Genomic DNA, 16,120 nt, shown 5'->3' on the forward strand with positions numbered 1-16,120 from the left:
ATAATTACATTAGCCAAAATTAAAATGAAGGAGAGAATCCTAGAAGCAGCAAGAGCTAAGGGGACAGTCACCTACAAAGAAGTCCCCATCAGACTGTCAGCAGATTTCTCAAAAGAGACCTTACAGGCAAGAAGGGGCTGGAAAGAGGTATTCCAAGTCATGAAATCCAAAGACCTACAACCAAGATTGCTCTATCCAGCAAAACTTTCATTTAGAATGGAAGGACAGATAAAGTGCTTCTCAGATAAGATCAAATTCAAGGAGTTCATCATCACCAAGCCCTTATTATATGAAATGTTAAAGGGACTTATCTAAGAAAAAGAAGTTAAACATGAACTGTGAAAGGACAACAAACTGACAGTTATTAACAACCACACCTAAAACAAAAGCAAACTAAAAGGACAGCTAGATCAGGTTGGAAACAGAAATGAAGATCTCAAGGAGGGTTAGCAAGAGGGGAGTGGGAGGAGGAGAAGGGGGGAGAAGGTACAGAAAATAAGTAGCATAGACAGTAGATAGAAAATAGATGGGGGGGGGGGCAAGAATAGCATGGGAAATATAGAATCTAAAGGACTTGAGACACATGGTCATAAACTAAAGGGAGGGTAATGGTGGGGATAGGGGGTAGGGTGGAGGGGAATGAAGGGGGGAATAGAACAACTGTAACAGCATAATCAATAAAAAAATTTTTTAAAAATTAAAATAAAAAAAAAATCAGCTTGCTTCATAGAAGTTAGTACAAGACTTTGGTAGCATATCAACTGGTGATGGTACCAGTCTATAAAAACAAACAAAATTGCTTATTCGTTAAGTATCCAGAATTACCTTTTTAAAAATTTTTTAAAATTTAATTATTGTTCAAGTAGTTTTGTCTTTTACTCCCATCCCAGCCCATCCCCCCAGTGCTCCCCACCTCCCTCCCATTTTCACCCCCCTTAGTTATTATGGGACCTTTATACTAGTTCCTGTAAATCCTTCCCCTTTTTCCCCTGAAATTCCCTCCCCTCTCCCCTCTGGTCACTGTCCCCCTGTTCTCTATTTCAGTGTCTTTGTTTTTATTTTGCTTGCTTGTTTTGTTGTTTAGCTTCCTATTAAAGTTGAGATCATAAGGTATTTGTCTTTCAACACCTGGCTTATTTCACTCAGCATAATGCTTTCCAGTTCCATCCATGCCGTTGCAAAGGGTAGGAACTCCTTCTTTCTTTCTGCTGCATGGAATTACATTGTGTATATGTACCATAATTTTTTGATCCATTCATTTACCGACAGGCATCTAGGTTGTTTCCAGCTCTTGGCTATTATAAATTGTGCTGCTATGACATTGGGGTGCATAGGTTCTTTTGGATTGGTGTTTTAGGGTTCTTAGAATATAATCCCAGCAGCAGAATTGTCTTTTTATAAAAAAGATTTTACTTATCTTTAATGGGGAAGGGAAGGAGAGAGGGAGAGAAATATCAGTGTATGGTGGCCTCTTGTGTATCCCCTGCTGGGAACTGGCCTGCAACCCAGTCTTGTGCCCTGACTTGGAATCGAACCAAGATCCTTTGGTTTGCAGGCCCGCACTCAATCTACTGAGCCACACTAGCCAGGGCCAGAATTATCTTTTAACAGAGGCAATTACATGTGCAGGTAGGCACCAAGCAGTAGACCCAAAAGAGCAGACCTGGAAAGCAGACCTGTATCATAGCCCAGGTGCTATCTGGCAAGAGCAGTATAGTGCCACTGTCTTCACTGCTGTGCCCTTGGTATGCCAGGAGTCTCTGAGCTCTATGAAGGTGGGAAAGTATGGAAAATGCCAGGAAAATCGGCACTAATTAATGGTAGTAAGATAATTACAAGCACATGTTTAAAAATAACCCATACTAGGAATTACTTGTAAACCCTACCTCATGCTATATTCTAGATTCAAAACCTCATGAACACATTCTGGTGGGCATCGTTCTCTGCAGTCCTGGGCAGCTCTCTGTTTCATCATCAGGAGACCCTGCAGAATCTCTAATCATGTGTGAAACATTGTTAGGCCTACTGTACTATGTTTGCAAAAGCAGAAATAAAGGGCACATTGAAACAAAACAAAAAGATACGCTGTCAAACCCTCACTTCACCAGAAAGCAACCAGAAGAATCTTTTCTGAAAATTCTAGTCATTCTGGTTTTATTGAAATTATTAAACTTGAGACTCAAAAAATAGCATTACTGGAGGAACCTGAGCACAAGTCATTTTTTAAACATTATCTATTTAAGCTTATGTATAAAACCATCAAAGCCTACATAAAGATTTCTGTGTGACCAATTAGTGTTGTATTACTCATGGTCAAAAACAATCCAAATGATCACAAACTGAATTGATAAATATGATATGTGTTTTTTCAGGTTTTTATTCCAAAAAATTTTAAACATAAAAAAAAGCTAAAAGACTAGCACATTGATCATCTATATGTTCATCAACTACATTTAACATAACTATTTGTTTTATCTAATATTTTTGCTACAAAACATTTGAAAGCACATGACACTTCATTGAAATAGTTAAATGTGTTTTTCTGAAATGATTTCCTTAAGCACTATTGGACTTAGGATCATTGATAAGCATTTTCAAATATTAAACATTTAGTTCGTATGTTCATATTCAAATATCCCCTGGGGAGAGTCTGGGGCTAAAGTGCAGTTCCCATGTTGGTATAATTTAGTATTATATAAAAGCAGCTACCACTAAGGATTTAAAATGACACGTGAAAAATATTGAGGAAATACATGTGGTCACTGCTCTCAAGTTGCTGTAAAGAGCTCTGACTCGACAAAATACCTACATGCAACCCCATGATGAAAAAAGGGTCTAGATAGATTGTAGGCCCAAAGTAGATTTTGATCACCAGTGTGTCTGCAGGTGACACTTGGTCTCTTCATCATCAGTAGGAGGGCAGTTTGGAACTAAATGGGCAGAATGGTGACAGTAGAGTTGAGGCAGGTCTGCTGAATGTCACCAGACATGGAGTAACATTCAGACTTGAGTTACGTGGTGCATTTTACTTACGAGTAAGTATGTTAGAAACAGCGCCATTTTCAGAAGGATCAGTGGGGAGCTGCAAGGAGATCAAGAATGTACCTGAAATTATAAAATGAGATAGAGTTGAGGTTGTGGAGAAACAGCTCAGAAGATACCTGGAAATTTTGAAAGACAAGGCAAAGCTACCCAACAGAACTTTCTGTAAGGGACAAATGTTCTGTATCTGTGCTGCTCAATATGGTACCTGATATAACAGTTGAGCACTTGAGGGCAGCATGATAGGAACTATGTTAAAAACATGTTTTTTCATTAAAATTTTAAGTAGTTGCATGCACTTAATGGCTATTAGCACAGGTCTTAACTCCCAAGACAAATGTCTTGAAGGCCATTGAAATCAGAGGGTGTTGGCAAGATTAACAGTTTTCAAGAGCTGATGCGGACACCCAGTCCTCAGTGTCTGTGTCATTATGGATGGAATGAGACATTCACACAGACTACTGAGTCCTGTGGAGGAAAAGGGACAGCATGAATTCTCTCTCAAGTGGACCAAAAGCCTCAGCCCATGCAGTGACCAGCCTTCATTGGGTTTCTGGGCACATTACATGCTGTTCCTCATTTACTATGTACAGGTTGCTTTATTTAGGTAGTTACCTTTTACAGAAAACAAAGGAGCCAATGCTACTAATCAAGTCACAAAAGAGGGATATTTGCAAATGAAAAGGCAAAAGTGGTTGAACCAGTTACGCTGGTCCTTGGAAAGTTTAGCATGGTTTTTAGGAAGATACTTTTTTTTTGAAAAAATTTTTTTATTTTTTAAAATATATTCTATTGATTATACCATTACAGTTCTATTTCCCCTCCTTCATTCCCCTCCACCCTGCACACCACTCCCACACCATTCCCCCTCTTTAGTTTATGGCCACGTGTCTCAAGTTCTTTAGATTCTATATTTCCCCTACTATTCTTGCCCCCCCCCATCTATTTTCTACCTACTGTTTATGCTACTTATTTTCTGTACCTTCTCCCCCCTTCTCCTCCTCCCACTCCCCTGTGCTAACCCTCCATATGATCATTTCTATGTTTCCACTCCTGATCTAGCTGTCCTCTTGGTTTTCTTTTGTTTTAGGTGTGGTTCTTAATGACTCTGAGTTTGCTGTCCTTTCACTGTTCATCTTTTTTAACTTCTTTTTCTTAGATAAGTCCCTTTAACATTTCATATAATAAGGGCTTGGTGATGATGAACTCCTTGAATTTGATCTTATCTGAGAAGCACTTTATCTGTCCTTCCATTCTAAATGAAAGCTTTGCTGGATAGAGCAATCTTGGATGTAGGTCTTTGATTTTCATGAGTTGAAATACTTCTTTCCAGCCCCTTCTTGCCTGTTAGGTCTCTTTTGAGAAATCAGCTGACCATGTGTTGGGAACTCCTTTGTAGGTGACTGTCCCCTTATCTCTTGCTGCTTCTAGGATTCTCTCCTTCATTTTATTTATTTTTTAAAAATATATTTTTTTATTTATCTTTAGAGAGGAAGGGAAGGAGAGAGGGAGAGAAATATCAATGTATGGTTGCCTCTCGTGAGTCCCCTGCCGGGAACTGACCTGCAACCCAGGCATGTGCTCTGACTGGGAATCGAACTGTGATCTTTTGGTTCGCAGGCCCATGCTCAGTCCACTGAGCTACACCAGCCAGGGCAAGATTCTCTCCTTCATTTTAATCTTGGCTAATGTAATGATGATGTGCCTTTGTGTGTTCCTGTTACCAAACAAGAGGTCCAAGGGGGGGGGGCAATAATTGGCCCACCTAGGGATGCCAAAAAACTGGTACGGAAGAGAGGGCACCTCCCAAGAACGGTATACTAATATCTACTGGGCTCTTCTGTCCACTGCCAATTGGAAAGACATCTCTCAATGCCAGAGATTTGTGAAAAGGAAACAAAATGTTTATTTAATGCTACTTAGGCTTAATGCCACCACTAAAATATCAAAGTCCTTTAGGGTATACACCTACACCCACACAGCTCCCGCTTCTCCCACTGTCCCAAGTCCGGGTACTGTAAATCAGGAAAAGAGCACACGTCCGTGTTTGAGGCCGCTGGCACCGTCAGCTGTGTCATCGTGCAGGCAGGATCTCTCTCTCTCTCTCTAGTTAATCCAAAGTACTGTGGTACCCTCTCATGGTCCACTGGAAAGAGTTCTTTGTACCCAGTTCCAGTCAAAGTCTCTCCTGCTTTCCAGGCCACACGGCCAAAGGGGGTATCCCAAAGCCACGTGGGCCTCTTCTACCAAAGCTGCAGGGGTTCGCACGCCACCAAAAGCATGTGGCTTTCTTCTTCACCTGGCTGCAGGGATCTCCATTCTGGCAAAGCTGAGTGGTTTTCCCTTTCACCTGGGCAGTTATCCCCTCATCTCCTGGAGCCCATCTTTTTCAAGCTCTCACACAGGCCTTCTCACTCCGGGGCTCAGCCCCTAGTTACATCTTGGGTCCAAGCCACTCCCTTCTCCCTGCTCAAAACTTGGCCACAGCTATTTAACATATCTATGAAACCAGTTAAAGGGTATAGATATGTTAAATAATCATTCCAGAGGTTAGCTTCAAAACCATTGCTATGCAAAACAGCTCTCAGTGGCCCTGGCTCCATTATTCCCTTCCCCCTGGGGGGGGGGGCACGAGGACATCTTATATGTCTCTCCAATATTCCTATACACTTTGAATTCTAGACACCATTCCAAATCTTTTTTGCCCCCCCCCCAGTTGCACCCTGTATCATTCCTTCTTGGGTCCAACTTCTTTGGGACTCTCTGAGGTTCCTGGATTTCCTGGAAGTCTATTGCCTTTGCCAGATTGGGGAAGTTCTCCTTTATTATTTGTTCAAATAAGTTTTGCACTTCTTTCTCTTCCCCTTCTGGTACCCCTCTAATTTGGATGTTGGAATGTTTAAAGATGTGGAGGTTCCTAAGCCTCTCCTCATTTTTTTGGAATTCTTGTTTCTTCATATTTTTCTGCTTGGTCATTTTTTTTCTTCCTTCTGCTTTACTCCCTTGATTTGAGTCCCAGTTTCCTTTCCATCACTATTGGTTTTCTGTGCATTTCCCTTAACTTCACTTAGTTTAGCCTTCATTTGTTCCTCTAATTTGTGACTAAAATCAACCAGTTCTGTGAGCATCCTGATCACCAGTGTTTTGAACTGTGCGTCTGACAGGTTGGCTATTTCGTGGTCACTTGGAGTTATCAGCTCTGGGGCTTTGAGTTCTTCTTGAGCCATGTTTTGATCTGTTTCCACCTGTTACATATGTATGAGGAGAGGAGCCTTAGGTGTTCACCAGGGCAGGGCCACTGAGTTTGCTGGGTTGCGACACTGTAAGCGGGGGCGGGGTCAAAGAGGGGCAATGGTGGTCCCCTCTGCTGCTTCCCACCACTGGGGCCTGCGTGGTCTGTCTCACCGCTCACTCCTTCGCTGGTTTATCTGCGCACAAATATGTGACCGAGGTCAGCCTGCAGCCTTGTGCCCTCACTGGGTCCGCCCATTGCTATCCCACCTGTTGCTACCTGGGGTCCTCCCATGGCTGCCTGCGCCTGGGTCCAGGGATCTTTCTTGCCTGACCCCACTCCGCTGTAGGCTCCACCCCTCTTACTGATCTGGCTGAACGGTTCGTTGTTGTCGGACTTTCGTGTAGTTCAGTTTTCTGTGTTTTGGCTGTGTTTTTGTTTCTAAAACTTTGTTGTCTTTAAACTTGGTTGTGCGAGAAGGCACAGTGTTTCCACCTACGCCTCCATCTTAGCAGAAGTCTCTAGGAAGTTACTTTGCAGTAACTTATCAGCTCTTGGCAAGGGTAACAGACTCTCCCCTTGAGAGAATGGCCAGGCCCCTTTGCAGTGCTTCCCCCCTCTGGAGGGAGTAGCCGTGCCATCCCTTCTCCTCTACAGGATTCGGTAGTTAATGTGAATTTGTCTCATATCTCATCCATAATGACGCGGGCACTGCATAGCCGGTGACCATGTCAGAAAAGTAGCTGACAGGGGAGACAAGGGGTCAGAACAGACTCTGTCTGAGATGGAAAATACTTGTGGATATTCGTCTGTTAATGGGAATGACCCAGGAAGCTGAGACATTTAGTATGTAGGGTGGAGGAAACTTCAGGAACAAAGCCCACAAAGGAGAGAAGAAATGGGATCCATTAGCTAAGTGGAGAGGCAAGATAGGAGCAGAGACTGTTTTAGTAGGAAAGAAGGTAGAGAATGTGGACACAAAGGGCATGCATGTAGGCTAATTAGATTTCATTCTGCAAAGACAAGTGTCACAAGGTTCATTTAACTACAGATATCCCTTGTGCCTAGTGGGCCCAACTATCCTTTATCCACAGAGTATGTGCTCATTTTATGGAATATCTGTGTCTCCTAGTTTTAGTACAGAACAGTTCATCATCTTGACAGTGCTAGTGCAATAAACAGGTTGTTACTGGAAAGTGCAATTTGAGAGGAGAGAGGTATGAAATAGTCATTTTGGAGAGTGGGAAGTTGAATGAACAGGGGAAATGTAGTCAGACTGGAAAACCTGGAGGCTATCTATATGAATCTATTAAAAGTACTACAAACTAAACAAAAGTATAAAAAGAGGGAGTTATTGAGAGAAAATTGAACTTCTAAACCTTAGGGCAGGAATACAGGAACAATTGGAACCAGACACAAAAATGCTGCATATCTTCTCTTAGTCTCTACTCCTCTGTTTAAATTAACTTCACTCTCTCATTACTGCCTACATTCTTCCACAGAACAAAGAATAGGCTTCTCACTCTCCCAAGTTTCATTGTCTTGCAATTGTGTCACCTGAATTGTTCAAGCTCTCTTGAACCGAGATTCAGAAATTCCAGGGAACAACTTTGCACAGTCTGTTTTGTGTCTGGTGCCCACATGTGGTTGTGGCTGTAGAGATGGGAGCTGTAAAAAACATTGCAGCTTTCTGAGGAACACATGGTCAGAGGACCAAGCTAGTGGAAGTGGTGTTTACTGATAAGGGAAGAGGTTCCTGGAAGGGTTATATAAATGAAAGCATCCCCAAATCTAACCTAGTGATTGCATTTCTGCAAATTACCTTCTATATCAAATATCTTGAATACAGAAAAAGCTCTGTGTCCATAGCTGATTCACACTCTTTTTCCAATAGAGAAACAGCATAGCATATTATGGTCACTTGTCCATGGAGTATTACTAACCTATTAAAGAGGTGAATTTTGTTTAGAAATTAATGGTTTACAACCAAGGTATGGACCTTGATGTCATTACACTAAGTGAAATAAGTTAGAGATCAAATGAGATTACACTAAGTGAGATCAAATATTATGATCTCAGTTATATATGAAATCTAAAAAAACCAAACTACTACAAACAAAATGGACTGGCAGTTGCCAGCATAAGGGATTGGGGTAGAGGATTGGGAAAATGGGTGAAGGTTGTTAAAAGGCACAAACTTCCAGTTATAAGCCTTTGGAGTGTAATGTATAGCATCGTTACTACAGATAATAATATTGTATTTTATACTTAAAAGTTGCTGAGTAGATCTTAAAAGTTCACACCACTGGAAGAAATTGTACAATGTTAATTGTCAGTTATATCTGACAATCTGGAAAAAATATAAAACTTTACCTATGGAATACATAAAATATAAACTGGAAAAAATGTATAAAACTTAACATTTTTTTGATTTGACTTAAAGTAAAAATTAGATACTTGAGTAAACAAACACAAAAGAGGTAAACATTTGTACTACCTAAAGCAACATTTGAGAACTGAACTTGCCTTCTAATCAAGTTCAGTTTACTTCACCTTGAACAGAAAAGTGCCAAATGCCCACCTGTCCTTCCACTTATGGACATATTGACTCTAGATGCTCATCTCTGCTGACTCATGCTAGGGATGATCTCCCCTGGATAGAGAAGCAACTGTTCTCAGCTATACCAAGGGCTCCCAAGAAAACTTCAGTGTAGTTTCAATGCCTCCCCTTATAGTGCCAACCTGTTACCGAAGAGAGATCCAAATGGGGGGGCAATATTTGGGCCCACTCAGGGACGCAAAAAATTGTTACAGAACAACAGGCCTCCCCCCCCCCCCCAGGACGGTATACTAATATCTACTGCGCTCTTCTGTCCGCCGCCAATTGGAAAGACATCTCTCAATGCCAGAGATTTGTGAAAAGGAAACAAAATGTTTATTTAATGCTATTCAGGCCTAACGCCTCCACGAAAATATCAAAGTTTAATACCAAGCTTGAGCAAGCAGCTAAGGTTGAACAAACAACTTAGTTTTCTTAAGACTATTTCCCTTAGCCCCTAACACAGTTAATACAAAGTCATGTGGCACCTTCTCACAGTTCACTGGCAAAGAGTTCTTTGTACCCAGTTCCAGTCAAAGTCTCTCCTGCTTCCCAGGCCACGTGGCCAAAGGGAGCAGTCCAAGGCTATGTGGGCCTCTTCTACCAAAGCTGCAGGGGTCCGCACTCCACCAAAAGGGCGTGTGTCTTTCTTCTTCACCTGGCTGCAGGGATCTTCATTCTGGTAAAGCTGCGTGGTTTTCCCTTTCACCTGGGAAAGAGGGGGTCTGCACTCTGCCCAAAACCGCATGGCTCTCCCCTTCACCTCTCCAAGAGGGGATCCTTACTCTGCTGAAACCGTGTGGCCCTCCCTCTCAATGGCTGCCTCATCTGGGTTTAAATCTCCGTACCCATTTCTGACTCCTCCTACAATCAGTTACACCTGCCAGGACTTCCGTATTATTGCAAGTTTAGTGGGCTGCCATCATTAGTCTGGGCAGGTATGGCCCCATGGCGTGGAGCCAATCAACTCCAAGGTCCCACGCAGGCTCTATAACTTGGGGGACCTGCCCCTAGTTACATCCTGGGTAGAAGCCACTCCCTTCTCCATGGCTCAAAACTTGGCCACAGCTATTGAACATATATATGAAGCCAGTTAAAGATTATAGATATGTTAAATAATCATTCCAGAGGTTAGCTGTGAAACTGTTGCTGTGCAAAACAGCTCTCAATGGCCCTGCTCCATTTGTTCCTTCCCCCTGGGAAGGTGAGGACATCTTAATATTTCCTGAACACCCTGAGCTCTGGACCCCATCCCAAATCCTTTTCTGGGGCCTCCCTCTTGGCTGCTGTGCCCTGTTACAAATCCACTGTTGTCCTTCCTAGTTACTCACTTGCCTTTTATATTAAATTCACAGTTGGGGGAACCATAGCTCTTCCATCTGGAATTCACAGCTTTAAACATCTCTCTTGGATTTCTGCCACGATGGAGGCATAGGTGGATGTGCCGTGCCTTCTCACACAAGCAAGTTTAGAGACAACTAAATATTAGCAACAGAAAACATAGCCAGAACACGGAAAATTGAACTTTTCGGAAGTCCGTTAACAACAAATTCTTCAGCCTGACTGGTAAGGGGTGAAACCAGCGGCTGGTGAAGCGGGGTTGCACAGGAGGACTCGGTCAGATGGACTCAGGCGCGTGGAATCCAGGCACAGGGTTGGACCTAGTGAGAGACCGAGCGAGCGACCAGGCGAGCGACTGTGGAGGAGACAGCGGGGGGAGCAGGGCTGCGTGTTGACTGTGGTCGCGCATTTGTGCGTGGGTGGACAGGTGAGGGAGTGGGCGATTGGACCGGGACCCAGCAGGTCCCCACGGCATGCGGCAGGGAGGGCGCCTTCCATTTCCCTGCTCTGACCCCACCTCCACATACAGCGTCACAACCCAGCGACTCTGAGTGGCCCGGCCCAGGTGAACCACCTAAGGCGCTGCTCCTCACCCAGCTGTGAGAAACAGCAGATGGGGTCGCCATTTCCCCGCTCTGACCACGCCCCCACATACAGCGTCACAACCCAGTGACCTGGGAGTCCAAGGCGCCGCTTCTCACACTTAAAGGGCCAGAACAGACCAAAAATGGCGCAAGAAGATCTCAAAGCCCCAGAGCCTATAGATCTAAGTGATGAAGAAATAGCAAAACTCTCAGACACACAGTTTAAAACACTGGTGATCAGGATCCTCACAGAACTGGTTGATTATACCCACAAATTAGACAAATATATGAAGGCGAAACTAATTGAAATGAATGGAATTGCACAGGACACCAATAGCAATGAAAAGGAAACTGGGACTCAAATCAATAGAGTGGACCAGAAGAAAGCAAATAATGGCCAAACAGGAAAGAGTCAAGAAGCAAGAATTCAAAGAAATGAGGAGAGTCTTAGGAACCTCCAGGACATCTTTAAATGCTCCAACATCTGAATTATAGGGCTATCAGAAGGGGGAAAGGCACAGCCACCAGTGGAAAACTTATTTGAACAAATAATAAAGAAGAACTTCCCCAATCTGGCAAAGGAAATAGACTTCCAGGAAATCCAGGAAGCTCAGAGAGTCCCAAAGAAGTTGGACCCAAGAAGGAACCCACCAAGGCACATCATAATTACATTAGCCAAGATTAAAATGAAGGAGAGAATCCTAGAAGCAGCAAGAGCTAAGGGGACAGTCACCTACAAAGGAGTCCCCATCAGACTGTCAGCAGATTTCTCAAAAGAGAACTTACAGGCAAGAAGGGGCTGCAAAGAGGTATTCCAAGTCATGAAATCCAAAGACCTACAACCAAGATTTCTCTATCCAGCAAAGCTTTCATTTAGAATGGAAGGACAGATAAAGTGCTTCTCAGATAAGATCAAATTCAAGGAGTTCATCATCACCAAGCCCTTATTATATGAAATGTTAAAGGGACTTATCTAAGAAAAAGAAGTTAAAAAAAACATGAACAGTGAAAGGACAACAAACTCACAGTTACTAACAACCACACCTAAAACGAAAGCAAACTAAAAGGACAGCTAGATCAGGAGTGGAAACATAGAAATGAAGATCTCAAGGAGGGTTAGCAAGAGGGGAGTGGGAGGAGGAGAAGGGGGGAGAAGGTACAGAAAATAAGTAGCATAGACAGTAGATAGAAAATAGAAGGGGGGCAAGAATAGCATGGGAAATATAGAATCTAAAGGACTTGAGACACATGGTCATAAACTAAAGGGGGGGGTAATGGTGGGGATGGGGGTAGGGTGGAGGGGAATGAAAGGGGGAATAGAACAACTTTAACAGCATAATCAATAAAAAAATTTAAAAAAATAAATAAACCTTTAAAAAAAGAAATAAAAAAAATCTCTCTTTGCATTTCATGATCAAATGAAGAGACTAGAATTTCTACATGCCTCTGTGAAATATAAAAACAGAAATATAATCAATATGTCCTGTTCTTGGACAAAAATAGACTGGTTTATTTATTTTTTAAAAATATTTTATTTATTTATTTTTAGAAAGAGGGCAAAGGAGAAAGAGAGGGAGAGAGACATCAGTTGGTTGTCTCTGGTAGGTGCCCCGACCGGGACCTGACCCAAAACCTGCCATGTGTCCTGATTGGGAATCAAAACCGGGACTTTTTCCTTTGCAGGATGACGCTCAGCCACTAAAGTCACACCAGTCAAGGCAAAAAAAAAAAGGGGGGGGGCTGGTTTAAATCATCATCACTGTCACTGTCGTTGTCACTTAGCTCCTTCTCTAAAATTGCACAGAGTCAGCTCTTTGGCCAAACGGGGATTCTTCTCAGGGTCTAGTCAGACTCAACTTTTCAGATACTTGTATTTGCCAATTTCTATTTCTCCTTAAGTAGAGGTGGTTTTCAAAATATTTAACAACCCCATTGGCCTTAGTGCTGTCAAGCAATAACTCTTTAATTGCCAGATCATGGTGAGGTCCTGGGGAGATGAGGGTGTTCAGAGGTTCCTTTATGAAAGTTTAGCATTTTTGGAACTGAGATGGCCTTGGGGTACTTCTTTGATGAATCTTTCCTCTCTCTTTCTCTCACTATACATACATGCATACACAGGCAGGTGTTTTAACTCCAGGCCTATGCGCATTCAAAATAGAGGAGTGAGGGCAGACTGTCATTGAGCTCAGGTGTTTGCAGCTAGGCACTGTTAAATATTTTATATATTTATTGAAAGTTTACTACAACCCTTGGGAAAAAATTTAAAACATTCTAAGACAGTCCCTTATGCTCTTATGCCCTCTAATGCTCTTATTTATAACCTCAATATCTGATCATTCATTCAACACATTTTATTGAGTACCCATCACACAGATTGGGATTTAAAAAGTAGAGCAAGATGAGAAGGTTCTAGGAGATCTCTTCTAATTGAGGTGGGAGGTAGAGACAGACAAGAAAAAGTAATTAAGAAGATTAGTCTGGGAACATGTGCCATATCAGAGATGATACTTGGGGATACGCTCTTTGAGGAGCTCATTTTTGAGCTGCCAAGGGTAGGAAAAAGGAGTTGCCTAGGGCAGAAAAAGTAGTTCCGGATCAGGAGAAAGGATGCTAAATGCAAGACATGGGTGGAGGAAGGGATATGGGTGCAAAGAAAATAAGCTTAAGTAGTTAGTATTTAGTAAATTCGGGGAACTAGCAGGAGATAGCAGATGCAGATGCTAGCAGATCTGGATTATAGAGAAAGCAGTCTGGATTTTAAACTGGGTTATAGAGAAAGCAGTTTGGATTTTAAAAGCAATTTGGAAAGCGGTTTTACTGTGCACATTGGGAAGCTATTTGGAGATAGCCAAAGATTTCTCAGCTTTACGTGAGAAATAAGATCTGATTTTTATTTTAAACAGGTCATTGTTGGTTTCAGAGTAGGAAATTGATTGGAGTTAGGTGGGAGGGAAAACTGAGATGAAAAAGGGAAGCAAGGGGAACAGGGGGCCTTTACAATAGTTTGAGCAAACATGGCTTGGACCAGAACAGGGGTCAGCAAACTTTCTGTAAAGGATCAGAGAATTTTTGGTTACATGTGCTCTCTGTCACATATCTTTAGCTTTGTTTAAAAATACCTTAGAAATGTAAAGCTATTTTCAACTAGACTGCAGGCATATTCTATCTATCTCTGGAGTAGAATAGCAGCAGTGGAGATGAGATATGGTCAGATTTGCAATTTATTTTGAAGATTAAGCCATGTTATTCCATTTTACCAAGAAAGAAACTAAAACTCAGAAAAATCAATATTACACAGTCAGTAAATTATGGAGGTCAGATATGAACTCCAGAAAAGACATAAACCCAAGACTATGTGATCAGTGGAATTCCTGGTGATAGAAAAGTATTTAGGACATGAGTAAGATGAAGCTTTAATATTAAGTGGCATTTGTATACACATTCGTATATCCAAAGACAAGGGCAAACCCTGGTCTGAGAACTTATTTGCTAAGTGCTCCTAAAATTCTTTAACAAGCATTGTAATGGAGGCCATACAGGCCAACATTTGTTCACAGAATGACAGAACCAGGACTTGGACCTAGGCCTATTGAGATGTTCTTTTTCTCCCTGGCATGCTTTGTAGACAAAACTGTAGTTGTGTATACAGTACTCCAACTTGAATTTGTGTTTTGTCAGAACATGAGAACTGTATTTTAAAAAGTGGTATACATTGTTTTCTTTGGTCTTTAATTTAGATACTTCAGTTTCTTCTGTTTTTTGTTTTGTTGTTGCTGGTTTGAGCAGGCTTGTTTTCTTTACCTTTCAAAAGTAGGGAGAACTGTGCTAGTACTGACAAGAAGAAGATATTTAGAGAGAGTCTAATTCAGGGAGCGGTGATATGTGGAGATGCAGGTTTTTAACTTTTAAAAAGTATATTTTATGTACTATTCTATTACAGTTGTCCCATTTTTTTCGTCCCTTTATTTCCCTCTGCCCTGCCCCCCCACCAGCATTCCCCCACTTTAGTTCATGTTTATGGGTCATACATATAAGTTCTTTGATTTCTACATTTTCTTTACTATTCTTAACCTCCCACTGTCTATTTTGTATCTATCAGTCATGCTTCTTATTCCCTGTACCTTTTCCCCCACTCTGCCCTCACCCACTCCCCACTGATAACCCTCCATGTGATCTCCATTTCTGATTCTGTTCCTATTCTAGTTGTTTCCGTAGTTTGTTTTTGTTATTTTTTAGGTTTAGTTGTTGACAGTTTTGAGTTTGTTGTCACTTTACTGTTCATATTTATTTTATTTTATTTGTTTATCTTTAGAGGGGAAGGGAAGGAGAGAGGGAGAGAAATATCAATGTATGGTTGCTTCTTGTGCATCCCCTGCTGGGAACTGGCCTGCAACTTAGGCATGTACCCTGACTGGGAATCGAACCGTGATCTTTTGGTTCCCAGGCCCATGCTCAATCCACTGAGCTACACCAGCCGGGGGCCGTACTGTTCATATTTTTTATCTTCTTTTTCTTAGTAAGTCCTTTTAACATTTCATATAAGAGCTTGGTAATGATGAACTCCTCTAACTTTAACTTATCTGGGAAACACTTTATCTGCCCTTCCATTCTAAATGAAAGCTTTGCTGGATAGAGTAATCTTGGATGTATGTCCTTGCCTTTCACAACTTTGCATACTTCTTTCCAGCCCCTTCTTGCCTGCGAGGTTTCTTTTGAGAAAACAGCTGACAGTCTGATGGGAACTCCTTTGTAGGTAACTGTCGCCTTTTCTCTTACTGCTTTTAAGATTCTCTCCTCCTCTTTAATGTTGAGTAATGTAATCATGATGTGCTTTGATGTTTTCCTCCTTGGATCCAACTTCTTTGGGACACTCTGGGATTCCTGGACTTCCTAGTAGTCTATTTCTTTCACCAGATTGGGGAAGTTCTCCTTCATTATTTGTTCAAATAAGTTTTCAACTTATTGCTCTTCCTCTTCTCTTCTGGTACCCCCATGATTTGGGTGTTGGAACATTTAAACTTGTCCCAGAGGTTCCTAAGCCTCTCTTCATTTTTTTCAATTCTAGTTTTTTCATTCTGTTCTTGTTGAATGTTATTTCTTCCTTCTGCTCCATATCGTTGATTTGAGTCCGGTTTCCTTCCCTTCACTGTTGGTTCTTTGTATATTTTTCTTTGTTTCACTTGTCATAGCCTTCACTTTTTCCTTTATTTTGTGACTACACTCAACTGTTTCTGTGCGCATCCTGATTATCAGTGTTTTTGAACTTTGTATCTAATACGTTGGTTATCTCTTCATCACTTAGTTGTTTTTCTGGAGTTCTGA

Source organism: Artibeus jamaicensis, unplaced genomic scaffold (genome assembly GCF_021234435.1).
Source record: "Artibeus jamaicensis isolate MK-2021 breed Jamaican fruit bat unplaced genomic scaffold, CSHL_Jam_final contig_469, whole genome shotgun sequence".
Lineage (NCBI taxonomy): Eukaryota > Metazoa > Chordata > Mammalia > Chiroptera > Phyllostomidae > Artibeus > Artibeus jamaicensis.